Source organism: Mobula hypostoma, chromosome 2 (assembly GCF_963921235.1).
Source record: "Mobula hypostoma chromosome 2, sMobHyp1.1, whole genome shotgun sequence".
NCBI lineage: Eukaryota > Metazoa > Chordata > Chondrichthyes > Myliobatiformes > Myliobatidae > Mobula > Mobula hypostoma.
The window spans coordinates 158,102,204-158,121,198 of record NC_086098.1 but is presented as its reverse complement, the minus strand read 5'-3'; the positions used below and the strand labels follow the sequence as shown (position 1 = coordinate 158,121,198).

Here is an 18,995-nt window from a genome sequence, read left to right as displayed (position 1 = left end):
ACTCTTGGTAAAGCAACAGTAGAATCTAATTTTTCCTCCGAAAGGTTCCTGATGTATTGGTGAGTGGGCCTCTCTATGTAGGCTGGGTAGCAAGAACATCTTCACTGGTCTGCCACTGCGTATGTTTTGGACTTTGCCTTAGTGTGTGTCCCTGGGAACAGCCTACAGATCAAAGCCGCCTCTGGTATCTGTTAACCTGTGACCTTTACAACCTTTTCCAGACTTTCTTGATAAACTCTAGTCCACAAGGAGGTGGACGATCATTTTGTCCTCATTGCAGCCATCTCTAGGACAGCATGCAATAGGAGTGAGACACCAATAATACTGAAAGCACCTGGTGGAGACAGCCCCTCACTACCAACATCAAGTGCCATCTCCAACAACACAACCACCTTCCTTTGGCTAATGAACAACTCCAACTATTGTTTTCCATTGAATGTGTTTATTTTTAACTAAGGTTCTTTGGAGCCAGTCAGACAAATGCTGCGTAGATACCAAAGATTGTCATTTTCATATCTGAAATTTAGTGTTTTTTCCTGACAAAGCTGATGAGTAGGTTATTGATGAACAAATGCCAGTTTATACTACTGACAATGATACAGTCCATCACCTTGCTAATGACTAAGAGTCGGCTGAAACTGAGTAGAATAAAGTGGAGGGGGGAGGGTAAAAGGATAGTTAGAAGAGGATAGGTGAAACCAGGTGGGTGAGAAGGGTTAAGGGCTGGAGATGAAAGAACCTAGTGGAGAGTGGAAAAAGGGAAGGAGGAGGGGCACCAGAGGGAGGTGATAGCCAGGTGAGAAGAGGTAAGAGGCCAGAGTGAGGAATAGAAGAAAATGGGAGAGGGAGAAGAAATCAATATTTATGCCATCAGGCTACCCAGACAGAATATAACGTGTTGCTCCTCCACCTGGAGAGTGGCCTCATTGTGGCACAAGAGGAGGCCATGGACCAACATGTGGGAACAGGAATGGGAACTGGAATCAAAATGTTGGGCCACCACGAAGTTCTGCTTTTGGTGGATGGAGCAGAGGTGCTCAATGAAGCGGTCCCCCAATTTACAAAGAGTCTCATGAACATAGAGGAGGCTGCATCAGGAGCTCCAGATACAATAGATGACCCCTGCAGTTTTGCAGGTGAAGTATTGCCTCACCTGGCAAGACTGTTTGGGGCACTGAATGGAGGTGAGGGAGGAGATGAATGGGCAGCTCTAGCCCTTCAGCTGCTTGCAGCAAGTGCCGGGAGGGAGACTAGTGAGGAGAGATAAGTGGACAAGGGAATTATGGAGGGAGTGATCACCATGGAAAGCAGGGAGTTGGAAGGTGGTGGGAAAGAGGTAAAGATGTGTTTAGTGGTAGAATCCCCTATGGAGATGGCAGACGTTGCGAAAAATGATGTGTTATTCATCTAGGCTGCTCAGACATCACTTCCCAAACACAAATCTTTATCAGCAAGGATGACAAAGGTTGCAAGCACGTGACAATACTACCATTTACAAAGTCTCCTCCAAGTTGCACACCTTCTCCACTTGAAAATATTTTGCTGTTCTTTCAACAGTGCTGGAACTCCCTATCCAAACACAGGACAGCAAGACAAATCCCACCTTTCTGTCAAACAGCTCAAGACTGGGACATGATTTTTATTGGCTGAGGCAGTTCCATTCAAATAGAACTTAGTGGTGATCACATAAGATATAAATTGCTCTCTTCTGAGCTTTGTTACAATGACAAATCTTCTGGAGTTTCCCCTAAATCACACACCATTCTGTCTTTCTGACTTACCTATAATGACATAGAAGATCGCTATTCGTCTATTAAGCCTACCCTTGCCCCCAGAAGAGCAATCCAATCAGTCCCATTCCTCCCTTTACTTTCCTCATCAACTCTCCTTTGATTTTTTTTCCTATGCATCTATTAAAGGGGTGATTAACAGCAACAAATTAATTTACTAGAACATCTTAGAGATGCAGAAGGAAATGAGCTCCTGGCAGAAACACATACAGTCATGGAGACAACACGTGAATTCTGCAGGACAGGTTCAAAGCCAGCTATGATAAACCCAAGCTAACTGTGCAACCACAATGCTTTCCTCCAAGTAAATTCATATCTTTATAATGTAATTGGTAGTTGTTTTTTTCCAGCCTTTATACAGTATATACTTTCTTGTACTCTGTATTCTTCTATGTAGAAACTAATAAAATATTGAAAGAGTAAATTCATATTCTTTCATTGCACTGTGTCAAAACCTAGAATTCCATGCCTTAAACTCATGAATAGGCACAGTGGCAAACATAATAGATAATTAATTCTGCCTGGTTCAGAATTGCTTATACCTGTGAATGATTATTAGGAAAAAGCTATTTTATATCCTCCAATGAGTTACAATTTCTACTATGGCAGTGCTTGCTGTTAGCTGGACTTAGCATCTACCATTATGTCACAATCAAAGCAGTAAAGCTCTCAGCGCTCAAAAAACACTCATACCATTTCTTTTTATCTTTTCATACTAGCAAATGAGCAAAATGGTTCAAATAAATGTAAATAAAAATTGCCAACTGCCAAGAAGTCTTAAATAATAACTGAACATGCTAGAACTAATCAGCAGGTCAGGCAACATCTATAGGTTGTCTTTCTCCATTGATGCTGCCTGACCTGTAGAGCACTTCCAGGATTTTTTACTTTTATATAATATGTACATATATTGTGTATTTTGGGATTACTCACCCAAAGATAAGTCATTACATAATTTCAAAAGTTTAGTTACTTGTATGTGACTAGTAATTAACACATCGGACTGTTTAATATACAATTCCACAGGCAGCAGCCATCTTGCCAAACAAGCTACAGCCAACAGGCTGTCCAGTCGCCACCTACACACCAATTCATAACTATCAAACTTGTCTTGAATGGAATTGTCACAAGCAGCCATAAAAGTCAGCTTAATCAATTAGATTGAATTGTCATTTTCTTCTAAGAAAAATGGCCAGCCAACACCATTAAGCAGACAATAGAACACAACTGCAGTCAATAGAAAGACCAGTACTGCCCACCTGAGCAGGTGCAGTAAAGAGAAAATCCGGGTATTCCAAATCACAGAAATAAGTGGAGCATTTGTGGGAAAATAAACCAGGAAATTCTGAAAATACTCAGCAAGTCAAGCAGCATCTGTGAAACCAGATTCTGCATTTTGTTTGTTATTACTTTTCCTTTTGTACTACTCTGGTGTACTTATATTTGGAATGATTCATAGGGACGACGTGCAAAACGAAGTATTCCACCATACCTCAGTGTGTGAGTACAGTATAATGTTAAACCAATTACCAATCCCCAGTTAATGGAATTAATGTTTTATGTCCTGATGAAAGGTCTTTAACCTGAATCACTGACTTTGTTTCCCAACAGATACAGCCTGATCTGCCAGGCATTTCTAGCATCTTTTGTTTTTATTTTCAAAGCCTCGCATCTGCATTTTTTTTTTGATTTTCAGAGTCATTTGTGGAGCATGTTGGATGCCAGATTGAAGAGAAAAAGAACAGCTTATCACAGGAGGAGGTATATGCCTGTGCATTGATATGTAAGTTAGAGGAAGAAATAGGCTCCTTGACCAAATGCTCAGTCCATCTGAATCATCTCTTTCTGAGGTCCATCCAATTAAAACCCACCCTTCCTGTTCTTTGTTCATGCTCTGTATCTTTCCTCCTCGAAGGTTCCAATTTTCTTTTGAAGTTAAAATGAACTGTTTTCCCTCACTCACATTGGCCATGAAGAGCAGCACACTGTAAAATAAAAGATTTCTTCCATTTAATTCTTAGTTCTTTTGCAATTGTCTGTAACCCAAGTCACCTGTTAATGACACTTGTACCATTGGAAGCAATTGCTTACAAATTCATCCTTGATCTGGAGCACTTAACTCTATTTATGGAAATTGTAGTGCTCCTCTTCTGAAATTTTGACATTTTGAAATCTACATGCAACGCATTTAGAGCAATTGACCAGGGATGAATTTTTAGTAAGTATCTCTTAATTTATTTTATAAACTGTTCATGATTTTGAATATTTCTATTAAATTTTCCTTATGTCTGCTCTAAGAAAATCAACCTCAGCTTACTGTCAAAGGAGGAGTCCACTAAGTAATCCACATAGTCTTATTTCCTCTCTTTTCCCCATTAACCTGCAACTTTTCTTTTTCCAATAATTACTTTTGAAGCCTACTATCGGTGTGAAAATGCCTTCTCTCTGCTGCTTTTACCCAAAAAATCTAAAATGATGCTTTCTCACCATCAGAAATAGCCTCTCCATACTTTGACCATCTGTAAAACATTCAAGATAAACTCAATAAAACCTTCACAAAGGGGGGCTTTTCTCCCCTCCCCCTTTTCTTTCTCCCTAGGCCTCCTGTCCCATGATCCTCTCATATCCCTTTTGCCAATCAACTGTCCAGCTCTTGGATCCATCCCTCCCCCTCCTCCCTTCTCCTAAAATTTCGGATCTCCCCCTCCCCCTCCCACTTTCAAATCTCTTACTAGCTCCTCTTTCAGTTAGTCCTGACGAAGGGTCTCGGCCTGAAACATTGACTGTACCTCTTCCTAGAGATGCTGCCTGGCCTGCTGAGTTCACCAGCAACTTTTATGTGTGTTGCTTGAAATTCCAGCATCTGCAGATTTCCTCATGTTTGCGTTTTTAAATTCACTACTGCGAAGCCTCTTCTGGTGATGCCTACACTGAAGAAGTTTAAATCTTCTCTTCGACGGGAGTTCAGTGAAACCATCTCTCACTGCTCTCCATCTGTAATTTCTTCGGCTCTTCAACTTTTTGACCACATTTTGACTCAGACCCGCTATCACAGCCATATATCCTTTCGTGGAACGTGTCTCCGCTGCCAACTTACCCCAGTTGGCTTTACATTTGTTTTCGAGCCTCTCAATTTGGACGTTCTGAGGATCCCAGGTACTCACATTTTATTGACTCTGCCTCTCGTCGCTTCTCCCGTCAAGCTCTGAAGGCGACTCTCTCCGCCATGAGGTGGTATTTGGCGTCCCTATCCCAGACCCTTCCACACCTTCGGGACACGTTCTTCGCCGTCTGTAATGGACCCCTGCCCGTTATTTCATTCTCCGTCGGATCCGTGCCTGCAATCGCCGTTTTTTTTTACTTTGTCGTGTTAGGCAAGGATCACAAGATCTCACATCTGCAGACGCCAGAGCCTGCTGGCCCCGACGCTAGCAGGCATGAACTTCAGATTGCAGCCCCTGCTATTGATCTCACCGGCTCCAAAACCCCAGGGCATATTCAAAACCCGGACTCCAGCAACGACCATGGACACCTTCAAAGCGATTGCGCAACCACCAACTGCGACTCCAGCCTTGAAATCCAGGCCGGGTCTTTAGATGCTGCTATTGTGACTCCCGTATCCCCTTCCCCCACCACTACTCTGCAACCCTGTCTCCCTCAGAGGCTCCATCTTCCTCTCACTCCAACCCTCCCCTCTCCACTGACATCCCCAGCCTCCCCCCTCCCCCCTCTGAACCGAGCTCTCAAGATTCCACCCTTGAACTCTAGGCCGGGTCTTCTTGTGCTGCTATTGTGACTCCCATCTCCTCTTCCCCTACCACCATTCTGCAACCCTGTCTCCCTCACATTCCATCAACTACTCCTAGGCTCTTGGAGGCTCCTTCTTCCTCTCACTTCAACCCTCCCTCTCCACTGACACCCCCAGCCTCCCCCTTCCCCCCCCACTGATTCCACTTCTCATCCATGCCGGGTCTTTACCATCCCCTCTGACCTTCAACTCCCTGAGGCAGAGCGCTCTGTCCTCAGTACAGGCCTGACCTTTGTCCCCCTTTGCCCTCACCTCAGTGAGTTCTGCATTCACCATGACGCAGAACTCTTCTTCCGCTGCTCTGTCCCCGAGCCTACTTCTTCGGCAAGGACTCTTCCACCCCCACCGATGACCCCTTCTCCCATCTTCAACCCTCCTTCTCTTCATGGACACCCCACTCTGGTCTTCTGCCTGCTCTGGATCTCTTTATTACTAACTGCCAATAGGACATCAACCGTCTCAACTTCACCGCACCTTGTTCCCATTCCAACCTCACTCCTTCCGAACGCTCTGCTCTCTACTCCCTCCGCACTAATCCTAACCTTACTATAAAACCTGCCGATAAGTGGGGTGCTGTTGTAGCCTGGCGTACTGACCTCAACCTTGCCGAGGCACAGCGACAACTCGCGGATACTTCCTCTTATTTACCCCTCAATCATGACTCCATTAAGGAGCACCAGACCATTGTCTCCCACACCATCACTAACTTTATCCGCTCAGGCGATCTCCCATCCACTGCTACCAACCTTATAGTTCCCACACCCCACACTTCCCGTTTCTACCTCCTACCCAAGATCCACAAACCTGCCTGTCCTGGTAGACCTATTGTCTCAGCTTGCTCCTGCCCCACCGAACTCATTTCTGCATACCTCGACACGGTTTTATCCCCCCTTGTTCTATCCCTTCCTACCTATGTTCGTGACACTTCTCACACTCTGAAACTTTTCGATGATTTTTAGTTCCCTGGCCCCCACCGCTTTATTTTCACCATGGATGTCCAGTCCCTATATACTATCATCCCCCATCAGGAAGGTCTCAAAGCTCTCTGCTTCTTTTTGGATTCCAGACCTAACCAATTCCCCTCTACCACCACTCTGCTCCGTCTAGCGGAATTAGTCCTTACTCTTAATAATTTCTCCTTTGGCTCCTCCCACTTCCTCCAAACTAAAGGTGTAGCCATGGGCACCCGTATGGGTCCTAGCTATGCCTGCCTTTTTGTTGGCTTTGTGGAACAATCTATGTTCCAAACCTATTCTGGTATCTGTCCCCCACTTTTCCTTTGCTACATCGACGACTGCATTGGCGCTGCTTCCTGCACGTGTGCTGAGTTCGTTGACTTCATCAACTTTGCCTCCAACTTTCACCCTGCCCTCAAGTTTACCTGGTCCATTTCCGACACCTCCCTCCCCTTTCTAGATCTTTCTGTCTCTATCTCTGGAGACAGCTTATCTACTGATGTCTGCTATAAGCCTACTGACTCTCACAGCTATCTGGACTATTCCTCTTCTCACCCCGTCTCTTGCAAAAATGCAATCCCCTGCTCGCAATTCCTCCGTCTTCGCCGCATCTGCTCTCAGGATGAGGCTTTTCATTCCAGGACGAGGGAGGTGTCCTCCTTTTTTAAAGAAAGGGGCTTCCCTTCCTCCACCATCAACTCTGCTCTCAAATGCATCTCCGCCATTTCACATACATCTGCTCTCACTCCATCCTCCTGCCACCCCACTAGGAATAGGGTTCCCCTTGTCCTCACCTACCACCCACCAGCCTCCAGGTCCAACATATAATTCTCCGTAACTTCCACCACCTCCAACGGGGTCCCACCACTAAGCGCATCTTTCCCTCCCACCACTCTGCTTTTCGCAGGGATCGCTCCCTACCCAACTCCCTTGTCCATTCGTCCCCCGCAACCCTCCCCACCGATCTCCCTCCTGGCACTTATCCTTGTTAGTGGAACAAGTGCTACATATGCCGTTACACTTCCTCCCTTACCACCATTCAGGGCCCCAGACAGTCCTTCCAGGTGAGGCAACACTTCACCTGTGAGTCGGCTGGGGTGACATACTGCATCCGGTGCTCCCGATGTGGCCTTCTATACATTGGCGAGACCCGACACAGACTGGGAGATCGTTTTGCTGAACACCTACGCTCTGTTCGCCAGAGAAAGCAGGATCTCCCAGTGGCCACACATTTTAATTCCACGTCCCATTCCCATTCTGATATATCTACCCACGGCCTCCTCTACTGTAAAGATGAAGCCACACTCATGTTGGAGGAACAACACCTTATATTCCGTCTGGGTAGCTTCCAACCTGATGGCATGAACATTGACTTCTCTAACTTCCGCTAATGCCCCACCTCCCCCTTGTACCCCATCCGTTATTTATTTATATACACACATTATTTTTTCTCTCTCTCCTTTTTCTCCCTCTGTCTCTCTGACTATACCCCTTGCCCATCCTCTGGGTTTTTCTTCCCCCCCCACCTCCTTTCCTTCTCCCTGGGCCTCCTGTCCCATGATCCTCTCATATCCTTTTTGCCAATCAACTGTCCAGCTCTTGGCTCCATTCCTCCCCCTCCAGTCTTCTCCTATCATTTCGGATCTCCCCCTCCCCCTCCCACTTTCAAATCTCTTACTAGCTCTTCTTTCAGTTAGTCCTGACGAAGGTTCTCAGCCCGAAATGTCGACTGTACCTCTTCTTAGAGACGCTGCCTGGCCTGCTGCGTTCACCAGCAACTTTGATGTGTGTTGCTTGAAATTCCAGCATCTGCAGATTTCCTCGTCTTCACAAATATTTCCTGGTTTAAGGAGGTGAACAGGTGGTTTCAGTGCAGTCTGCCCAATGGATGCAACATAACAGTTGAGTTCAGTTGTGCAGGGTAAGGTGACTTTGCCATTCAGAAGGATCACACCACATGGGCTCAACCACTGCTGATTCAAATTTGTATTTCAAAATAGTAACTCATTCAAATTTGTGCAGTTTTCTGTAGAATCAGGGGATTGCACAAAGCAATCATGGCTTGGAATATTTACGGGTGAGGGCTGTGGTAGGGACAGTTTTACAGAAGGGTTGTTGCAGTGCTGGTTGGTATAGTATTCAAGTTCAAGTTTAATTGTCATTCAACAAGGGAGGGAGGCAGAAGAAAGGAAAATATAGGCCAGTAGGCCTGATTTCAGTAGCAGAGAAGATGTTAAGTTTGAGGTTTCAGGCTACTTGGAGGCACATGATAAAGTAGGTCAGAGTCAGCATGGTTTCCTTAAGGGGAAATCTTGCCTGACAAATCTGTTGGAATCCTTTGAGGAAATAACAGGCAGGATTGACAAAAGAGAGTCAGTTGACGTTGTTTACTTGGATTTTCAGAAGGCCTCTGACAAGATGCCGCACATGAGGCTGCTTAACAAAATAAGGGCCCATGGTAGTACTAGCCTGGATAGAAGATTGGCTGATTGTAAACAGGCAATGATTCAGAATAAAGGGGACATATTCAGTTTGGCTGCCAGTGACTAGTGGTGTTCTACAGGGGTTGGTATTCCTCTCATGTTATACATCAACAATTTGGATAATGGAATTGATGGCTTTGTGGCCAACTTTGCAGATGATACAAAGGTAGTTGGAGGGGTAAGTAGTGTTGCGGAAGCAGGGAGTTTACAGAAGAACTTGGACAGATTGGGAGAATGGGCAAAGAAGTGTCAGATGGAATATAATGATCATACACTTTGGTAGAAGGAATAAAAGCGTAGCTATTTTCTAAATAGAGAGAAAATTCAAAAATCAGAGGTGTAGAGGGGTGGGGAGTCTCTGTGCAGGATTCTCTCAAGGTTAACTTGCAGGTTAAGTTGGTGGTAAGGAAGGCAAATGCAATGTTAGCATTCATTTCGAAAGTAGTAGAATATAAGAGCAAGGATGTGCTGCTGAGGCTTTGTAAGACATTGGTCAGATCACATTCAGAGTACTTTGAGCATTTTTGGGCCCCTTATCTAGGATGTGCTGGCATTGGAGAGAGTGCAGAGGAGGTTCACAAGAATGATTCTGGGGATGAAAGAGTTAATGTATGAGGAGCATTTGATGGTTCTGGGCCTGTACTCACTCATGTTTAGAAGAATGAGACAGGATCTCATTGAAATCTATTAAATATTGAAAGAGCTGGACAGATTGAATGTGGAGAGGATGGTTCCTATAATGGGTAAGTCTACGACTAGAGGGCACAGCCTCAGAATAGAGGGAGGTCCACTTAGAACATTATGGAATGGTGGAGCAGACTCAATGGGCTAAGTGGCTTAAAGCTGCTCTTATGGCTTATCTCTTAAGTCCAACCATACACATGTATACAGCTAAACAAAACAGCATTCCTCTGGGGCCAAGGTACAAAACACAGTTAGACATAGCACACAGCTTATACTGTATAGTTACAATAGCACAGCGTCACAAAATATTATTAGCACAAGTCTCTGAGTGGCATGGCCTGAAGATTGATGGTGCATGGGATGTTGTCTTGGAGCCATGTTTTTACAAGAACAAGCATGCAGCAGTTTCTCATCTCGCACTAGGTCAGCTGCAGACAAAGGCAACCAGCTTGTCTTCAGGGCACGAAAATTAGAGAGCAGCACTAATGGGACAGCTAGCCCCCAACCCAGCAAGGATTCTAGTACACCCACTGTGCTTCTGTTCTCTCCCACACCTTCTCTGACGCTTCCTCTCCTGGGTAGCTGTAATAGGCAACACCATAGAATGAGGGCCTAGACATAAAGCTTTGCAGCCAATATTTTTATCCAATGAACCAATGAATCAGACTTGCAGTATTTTGTATTACCAATGTCCAACATTGTCTAGCAATCACAAGAAAAAACATTAAGAGAAATATTTGCACCATTTGTTGGCCCTAGAGAGGCCTCTGCAAACAAGCATACCACAATCTTACCAGATAAATTGTTACGCCTGATTGACTAAAAACATGAAAGTGTCCATCTTTCACTTCTCATAAGAGATTGTGCTATACCAAAAGAGCTTTACTTTCACTGAGATCTATTCAGGGCTCATTGAAATCCCAGGCAAAGTGGCAATTGTGTCAAGTGGAAGCAGAGGTAGAGGACTGGTCTGCAGATTTGAGCTAAGTCAATTAGAACTCTTCCTTCTTTTTCTTAACTGTGAGCAAGTTCTGTTCTACAGAACCTACAACCTATGTCACAGCAAAATGGAACATTGCCATCACTGCTATTGTGGAGAGTGACATTACAGTCCCACTTCAGGAAGTCAGTACATCTCATCCTACCACTGATCCTCAGGTATCACACTAATCTTAACTCAATTGTCATCTAGGCCAGAATGTGGCTTTACATGGCAGGAATCAACAGTCTAAAGCTGGCCCAATCAAGGCAAGAGAACCTCTGGTTGTCCAGAGCACGAGTGAAAGGAAGGTAGTTAATGGCAGATGACTGCAGCCACAAGCATAGGGCACTCATTCTGACAAAATGCCAAACTGGAACTCACCAACTGCAAATACTCAGGTGAAATTATATATCCTGTTCCTTTTCAATTTCTAATGTTTCTTTCACTTTTAAAGCTTGTTTGTTAAAATTATGTGTTGCTTTAATTGCATTTTGACTGGGAAAGTTTTGATGCAGATTGTGAGAAGGCAGCTGGAGCTTTGTGCTGTAGCTGCCCAGATGGAAACGCTGTACAATCATTCTCATGATTCCTTCCAAGAAATGACAAATACTTCAGAGCGATCATATAAGATGATGCTAAAGCTATACCTCAGACATTATATATTTCACAAAAGGAACACTTGTAAACTAGCAGAGGCCACAGATTTAAAATAATTGGGGGAAGGATTAGAGGAGAAATGAGGTAAAAGGATTTTTTTTTTCACCCAGATGATAATAAGTGTTGAAACTCAGTATTTTAAAAGTCACAGAGACAGAAAGCTTCACCATTTTTGGTAAATACTAGGGTATACAGTACTTAGACCAGAGATCTAATGCTGCAAGATGGCATTTCGCTGGGTAGCAATTCTCCAATCAGTTCAGGCATGATGGGCCAAATGGCCTCCTTCTATGTTTTGTATATTCCATTATTCTATACATATATATATTCTAGTTTTGGCTGTCTTGACAAACATGAGTCTGTGAAGACCGTGCATCCTGGAGTGAAGAAGATAGGACTATGTATTCCGGGAAATTCTACAGGGCTAGGGTCTTCACGTTTATATGCACTCCTGTCTCATCCCTTCGGGTCTCCGATCTTTCCTTCAGGCACTTCCAATGTCTTGTCTGAGGTCTCTGCTCAAAAGGTGCTGTCAGTGGGATCACTAGGAAAGCAACCATGGCAACTAGTGACCAAAGTCAATGTGTAAATGTCTGTGGTGACTGCCAGTACTTTTCAACCTCTGAAAATGGCCCCAGAGAGGTTTTCAGTAACCTGCCCAAGTCTCCTGTAATGAGTGCTCCTTCAGATTGCAATCCAACAGAATACACAGCAGAACAGAGTGCTGCTTTATTGTGAGTATTAAAAAACAGTCATGTAACTTGAATATAAAACTTGAAATTTATGGCAGGAACATTGAAAAGCAATGATGATTGAGAGGTGACATCATTAGCTGAAACTGATGTTAAAATTCATCAGGTACATAAATCATTGCTAGTACCTGGTCAAATTTTTGGGGTGGAACAGTGTGGCCCAGAAATGGTTAAATCAAGTTCCACTCTAGGTAAAACCCACTTTCTACATAATAGCATGGAAAGCAAATTGGAATATATAATCTTGTTTCTTGGTACATGTCTCTATAAAGTCAAAGATCTTGTATGCATTTTTACAGTGTTTGAACGTATCTTTTTCAATTTATTCTAACAATTTTAAGAATTATGTATCCTGGAAAATTGTGCCATATAATTTATATCCCCTGTCTCTATTCTCTGTCCCAAGATTTATAACTCCAGCCTTCCCTCTACTATACAGTACTTCATTTACCAGAAGTCTGATCTCTTCACCAGCCTGCCAGCATGTTTCTGAAGTCTGGAACAATCTTCCATGTTATTAACTTCATTTCTAATTTTAATCTATTATCCAAGCTTTAAAATTATATTCTGTTCAAACACTTCCAGAGTGTTGTTACGCATTCAAAAGTAATTTTAATCTTAAAGTGGTTCTTGAAGTACAAGCATTATGATTTCTTCCATTCCAAAGAGTAAAGATTACATTCTGCTTTTTGACCCATTGTTCAGGTTGTGTTCTATATCACCTTCAATGAAGCAGATGTCCCAATGCATTTTACAGAATTATTATCAAATGGCTAAACACTAAGCCACCAAAGGAGAAATTGGAAAAGAACACCACAAGTTGAGATAAAGAAGAAGCTTTAAAAGCATCTCAGAAGAAGAGTGAGTAATAGAAGCAATAAAAGGGCAGGGGTTTATTGAGGAGCTATTTCAAGTGTACTAGTTTAAGAAATGGAGAGCTAGCATTCATTACCTATCCTTAACTGTCCTTCAGAAAGTAGTGGTGAGCCACCTGTAAGTGCTGCAGTCCCAGAGTTGGGAGGTGTCAGAATTTAAAACAAAAGAGATACATTCCCAAATCAGAATAGCATCTGATCTACAGGGGGACATTACATGTGGTGGTGCTCCCATACACCTTGTTTTGTATTCAAGGAACGAAACAGCATTTTCAGCAACCTACCTGTGGTACATCTGTTTACAATGTCCAAAATGGACTCCCCTTCTGTTGAGTATTTTAATTGCTGGTTCTTCCTTCTTTGTTATGTAGCTGATCAAATACCGGTAGTACATAAATGAAGTAAAGGAGATTGAGAGAAGGTGTTACTGGAATCAACAGAAGAGGTGGTGAGGGATGGTGATGTTGTGGAAGTCATCAGAAATGCAAGATGGATGAGGGTGCCAGAATGTGACTGTAGTCAGAATCAGGAGAAGGAAAGCATTGAAAAAAACATGAGAAGGCGAGCTGCCATAATCAGGTGGGAAAAGAGTTATCAAAATCAGAAGAGAAATTGCAAGAATAGGGAGAAGGGGGAGAAGGGAAGTGTTATCAAAAGCAGGAAGACAGGAGGAAGGGAGAGTGTTGCCAATACTGGGGGCCAGAGAGAGTTGCCAGAATTTGGAAAAGGAGAGTTGTCACAATCCTAAGAACATAACAAGTAAAACCAGGAGAAGACTATTTTGTCGCTTGTCTCTGCTCTGCCATTCAATAAAATTATGTCTCATCTTTAACCTCGGCATCAATTTCCTGCGTTAATCATTTGATTCCCTTAATAATTTAAAAAGGCATACAGATACCATTTACCTACCTAATATTTTTTGTGAAACTCCATGCTACTTTTCAGTGATTCAAATACAGTGTTAGTGCCATATTAGCATAGTGGTTAGCACGTCACTATTACAGCTCGGGGCATTGGAGTTCAGAGTTCAATTCTGGTGTCATCTGTAAGGAGTCTCAACACCTTCCCTGTGGCATGCACAGGTTTTCACCCAGTGCTCTGGTTTCCTCCCACAGACCAAAGATGTACCGTGTAGACTAATTGGTCATTATAAATTGTCCTTGATTGGTTTAGGGCTAAACCAGGATTGTTGGGAGTTATTGAGCAGTGTAGCTCAAAGGGCCAGAGGGCCTATTCCACATTGTATATCTAAGTAAAAAATAAACATAAAGACATCCAGTCCTACTGAACACCTTAAAATTCTCACTCTTCGAAAATACACTCCTTTTCTACTTTCTTTACCAAAGTGGATGATTCCATGTTTTTCAACATTAAATTTCATTTGCCACTTCCCTGCCCATTCATTTTGTCTGTCTATACCTACCTCCACAATCCATGAAACCTCTCTGCATCTTTCCGACTACATGCCACTAAGATCTGTATCATCAGCAAACTTGGATCTATTTCACGAAATCATTGGTATTGATCGTGAACAGCTGGAGACCAGGCACAGATCTCTGTGATGCCCTGCTGGGCACCATAATAGAAGCAATAAACATAATTTCTCTTTCATCGAGCCATGTGGACTTCTCCCAGTCCTATTATGAATTCCTCAATAATAGGTTCTAATATTTTCTCCACCACTGATGACAGGATCTTGCACTCCTTTATTAAGTCACTGTGGCTACATCCCTTAATTGTAGGACTCTGCAGAGAATGGTGCGGACAGCCCAGCACATCTGTAGTTGTGAACATCTCATGATTCAGGACATTTACAAAAACAGGTGTGGAAAAAAGGGCCCAAAGGTCCCAAGTCACCCCAACCACAATCTATTCCAGCTGCTACCATCCGGGAAACGGTACTGAAGCATAAAAGCCAGGACCGACAGGTTCCGGGTCAGCTTCTTCCACCAGGCCATCAGACTGATTAACTCACACTGATTTGAGTGTATTTCTATGTTACATTGACTGTTCTATTTATTATAAATTACTATGATTGCACATTGCACATTTAGACGGAGATATGACGTAAAGATTTTTATGTGAAGGATGTAAGAAATAAAGTCAAGTCAATTCAATACTACCTTCCAATCAGTGGAAATTCTCGTTTAATCCATAAAATTTTGTAAAATGAATATAAATGTGTCGACGACCTCCACAAACAACTCCTCAAACTCTAGGTTGCAAGTCATCAGGTCCTCGTGATTTATTACATTTCAATCCCATTAGTAACTCCAAAAAATATTTTTTACCATGCTGTTTCATTGTGCCTCAATATAATTGCTTCTGTCTTAGTTTACAAGGGACCATCATTAAACATAACTTTTTTTTTCTTTTTATACACCGTCAGAAGATTTTGCAGTCTGATTTTATGTTTCTCACTAGGCTTTCCACATAGCACATTTCCACTTTTCCTATCAAGGACTTGGACTCTTTTCCATAATTATGAAACTTTCATAATCCTCAATCTTTCTGCTTTTTGGCAATAATAATCAACTATGATAATTAAGAAAACACAGGCCTTCAGAATTGAGAGAATGGAAGAAAATTACCTGAACTGGGAAAGAGGCAGAAAGTTTGTTTATTTATTTATTTACGAGGTACAGCACAGAACAAGCCGCACCACCCAGCTACCCACCCATTTAACCCTAGTCTAATCACAGAACATTTTACAATGACCAATTAACACATGCAGTTCAGTGACAGAACCTACAATCTCCTCTCAGACAATGCCGGAATTGAAGTGTGAACTCCGGAACACCTCAAGCTGTAATAGCATTGCCCTAACCTCTACACTTCCATGGCACCCCCACAGTTGCTAGAATCTGTAAAAGGGGAGGGTTGCTGGAACCAGTGGAAGGGAAAGAGATGGCTGAATCAGGAGGAGGGACTTGCCTAGATGGGAAGAAGGTGAGTGTTGTCAGAATTAAAAGGGTGTTGACCGTACTTGAGGAAGGGAGAAGGTTGTCACAAACAGTAACAGAGATGAACTACCAATATCATGAAAGGACACAGCTGCTGGAATCTAAAGGGATTGGCAGAAGGGAAAAGACGTAACAGAATTGTGAGAATTATTAGATTTAGAAGAGAATGCCAGAATTGGGAGAACTGCTAGAATCATGTCAGCTCCTCATTTTGGAAACTTATTTATGATTCTAAATTTGTAAAACTCACATTTCTCCTTAATTTAGACAACCAAAACATAAAGCTGAATATATCAATTTCATAATTAACTTAATAACACAAAATATTTCAATATTATTTAGTGAAATTACACTTTTGACAGCTAAATTTAGAAGCTGCTAATTGAGACATCAATAAAATTGGCATCATTAAATCTACAACATAATCCAGTCATCATCAATCCCAGGTCCGCTCCAATTATTCAGAATGAGCAATGCAGTAATCAGTATATTGCCAGATTTATTCAGGATCGTGAAATCATTCGGTACATAAAGTCAAACTGCTTGGGAAAAGTAAATTCAAGGTGAAAAGGCACAGTATTTACATTAAAAAAGCTTTGAAAATTTTTACTGCCCATCTACTTGCAAACACACAAAGGTAAAGCAGTAACTTTTATCCCAAAACATTAATGTTTTGCTTGCCAAGTCTTCTGTGTTAATTGATCCACAGCTCCTTTCTAGTTTCAAAGAAAACACTGTAGCATATAAAAATTCAGTTATTCTGGACCGGTGTTAAATGTGTTGGACTTTTATTCCTTCATCTTCTCACTTAACAGAGATCTTATCCTATTTATTTTGTATTACTTAACTTGGCCACTACACTAGTAGACATTTGTCATGTATCAGTGTGAAGTACCTACTTTTTGAAATTACAGATATCCCTTGCTAATATTTTTTCAAATATATTAATGAAGTTCAAATGTTTAAAATTAAATTTATCAAGTACCTTCAATGTCTCCTGACATAACACAAATATGAAAAATAAAAATAATTTACTACTCCTCCCTCGTCCCTCAAGCTTTTCTTACGGTTAATCAAAAGCTGTGGTGGGCTATGGGAGACAATGGTAAATTTCATCACCACTCTTTACCTTTGCTTAAGGTGACAACACCATCATGACATCTGTGGACAATTCCATACGATGTAAAACTTTACACTTTGAGAGTAACCAGTCTCAGATGCTTTAGGCAACACACATCAAAGTTGTTGGTGAACGCAGCAGGCCAGGCAGCATCTCTAGGAAGAGGTACAGCCGACGTTTCGGGCCGAGACCCTCCGTCAGGACTAACTGAAAGAAGAGCTAGTAAGAGATTTGAAAGTGGGAGGGGAGATCCAAAATGATAGGAGAAGACAGGAGGGGGAGGGATGGAGCCAAGAGCTGGACAGGTGATTGGCAAAAGGGATATGAGAGGATCATGGGACAGGAGGCCCAGGGAGAAGGAAAAGGGGGAGGGGGGGAAACCCAGAGGATGGGCAAGGGGTATAGTGGGAGGGACAGTGGGAGAAAAAGGAGAGAGAGAAAAAGAATGTGTGTATATAAATAAATAACAGATGGGGTACGAGGGGGAGGTGGGGCATTAGCGGAAGTTTGAAAAGTCAATGTTCATGCCATCAGGTTGGAGGCTACCCAGACGAAATATAAGGTGTTGTTCCTCCAACCTGAGTTGCTTCATCCTCTACTATCAAGATATATTCAATTTCCAATAATTGCTTTTTAAAAAAAAAAATTAGTACTAAAGGCCTTACTGGTAAATAAATTCCTGCTAGTGTTCACTAAAAACAAAACATGACATTTTGATGGTGAGCTCTTCAGCTGATACTCTTTCCCAATGCTGATCAACTATCAGCAGCAAGCAGGCTGTTACTACAGGGGAGTTAGCATACCACACAGTCATGAAGTTATAGAGCTGTCAAGCATGGAAACAGGTCCTTTGGCTCAACCTTGTGTTAGCAATAATCATGCCTTAGATCAACTTGCATCGCCACAATACTGCCACTGCACAAAGCTTACACACCACTTGAATATGTGTCAGCGTTTACTGCTCATTTGGTACTGGGGGAGAAATTTTAAAACTCATTATGAGTTTTTTTTTGGGCTTATTTTTGACACAAACATTTTGCCAGTATTAATTTCAAAATTCTGAGTTTTTCATGGAATTATTGTTCCATTTCATTGTCTTAATGGAGATCTTAAAATAGTCATCAGGAGAAAGGTCATTGTATCTTGCAGGAGATCCTCCTTGATCTGAAGGGGAGTGGAAGAAGGACATGATCTTTAGATCAGGCAGAACAGCACCAGAAGGTCGAAAGAGAAAGAAGCCAATGAGAACCTTTTACCAGTGTGGACACATGACATCAGTTCTGCTACATCAAGAAGATACCCTGCTCTGAACCTTGCCTCGGTAGATCAGCCAGCCTGCTCCACAGTTTTAGTAGCAATGAGCACTGAAGGCTCCAGCAAAATTGATGCTAATGATATTTTTATCCACTAACTATTAAACCCGCAGTTGATACCTTCATCATTGAAGATGTCTGTAAATCATGACTTTAAAACAAGTTTCAATTTGTCCCACACTTTCAAAAGGAAATTTCTTATATATACAGTGGCATGCAAATGTTTAGGCACCCCTTGTCAAAATTTCTGTTACTGTGAATAGCTAAGCGAGTAAAAGATAACCTGATTTCAAAAAGGCATAAAGTTAAAGATGACACATTTCTTTAATATTTTAAGCAAGATTACTTTTTTATTTCCATCTTTTACAGTTTCAAAATAACAAAACAGGAAAAGGACCTGAAGCAAAAGTTTGGGCACCCTGCATGGTCAGTAATTAGTAACACCCCCTTTGGCAAGTATCACAGCTTGTACACGCTTTCTGTAGCCGGCTAAGAGTCTTCCAATTCTTGTTTGAGGGAGTTTCGCCCATTCTTCCTTCCAAAAGGCTTCTAGTTCTGTGAGATTCTTGGGCCATCTTGCATGCACTGCTCTTTTGAAGTCTATCCACAGGC

General features: G+C 42.3%; 2 protein-coding genes across 4 annotated transcripts in view; one reads left to right on the top strand and one right to left on the bottom strand.

The window, feature by feature from the left end:
* The window catches only part of rsph14 (radial spoke head 14 homolog), a 781,437-nt gene that overhangs the window by 467,828 nt on the left and 294,614 nt on the right, over positions 1 to 18,995 (bottom strand). The gene's annotated exons all lie outside the window — the stretch shown is intronic.
* Positions 1 to 18,995, top strand: part of gnaz (guanine nucleotide binding protein (G protein), alpha z polypeptide) — a 304,042-nt gene that overhangs the window by 26,066 nt on the left and 258,981 nt on the right. Inside the window, exon 1 of one of the 3 annotated variants that reach the window (XM_063040922.1) lies at positions 12,945 to 12,973. The exons of the other annotated variants lie outside the window; for them this stretch is intronic. The gene's annotated coding sequence lies outside the window, so the exon portion shown is untranslated. Of the gene's footprint in view, positions 1 to 12,944; positions 12,974 to 18,995 lie in introns of those variants that run through there. 3 annotated transcript variants of the gene reach the window in all.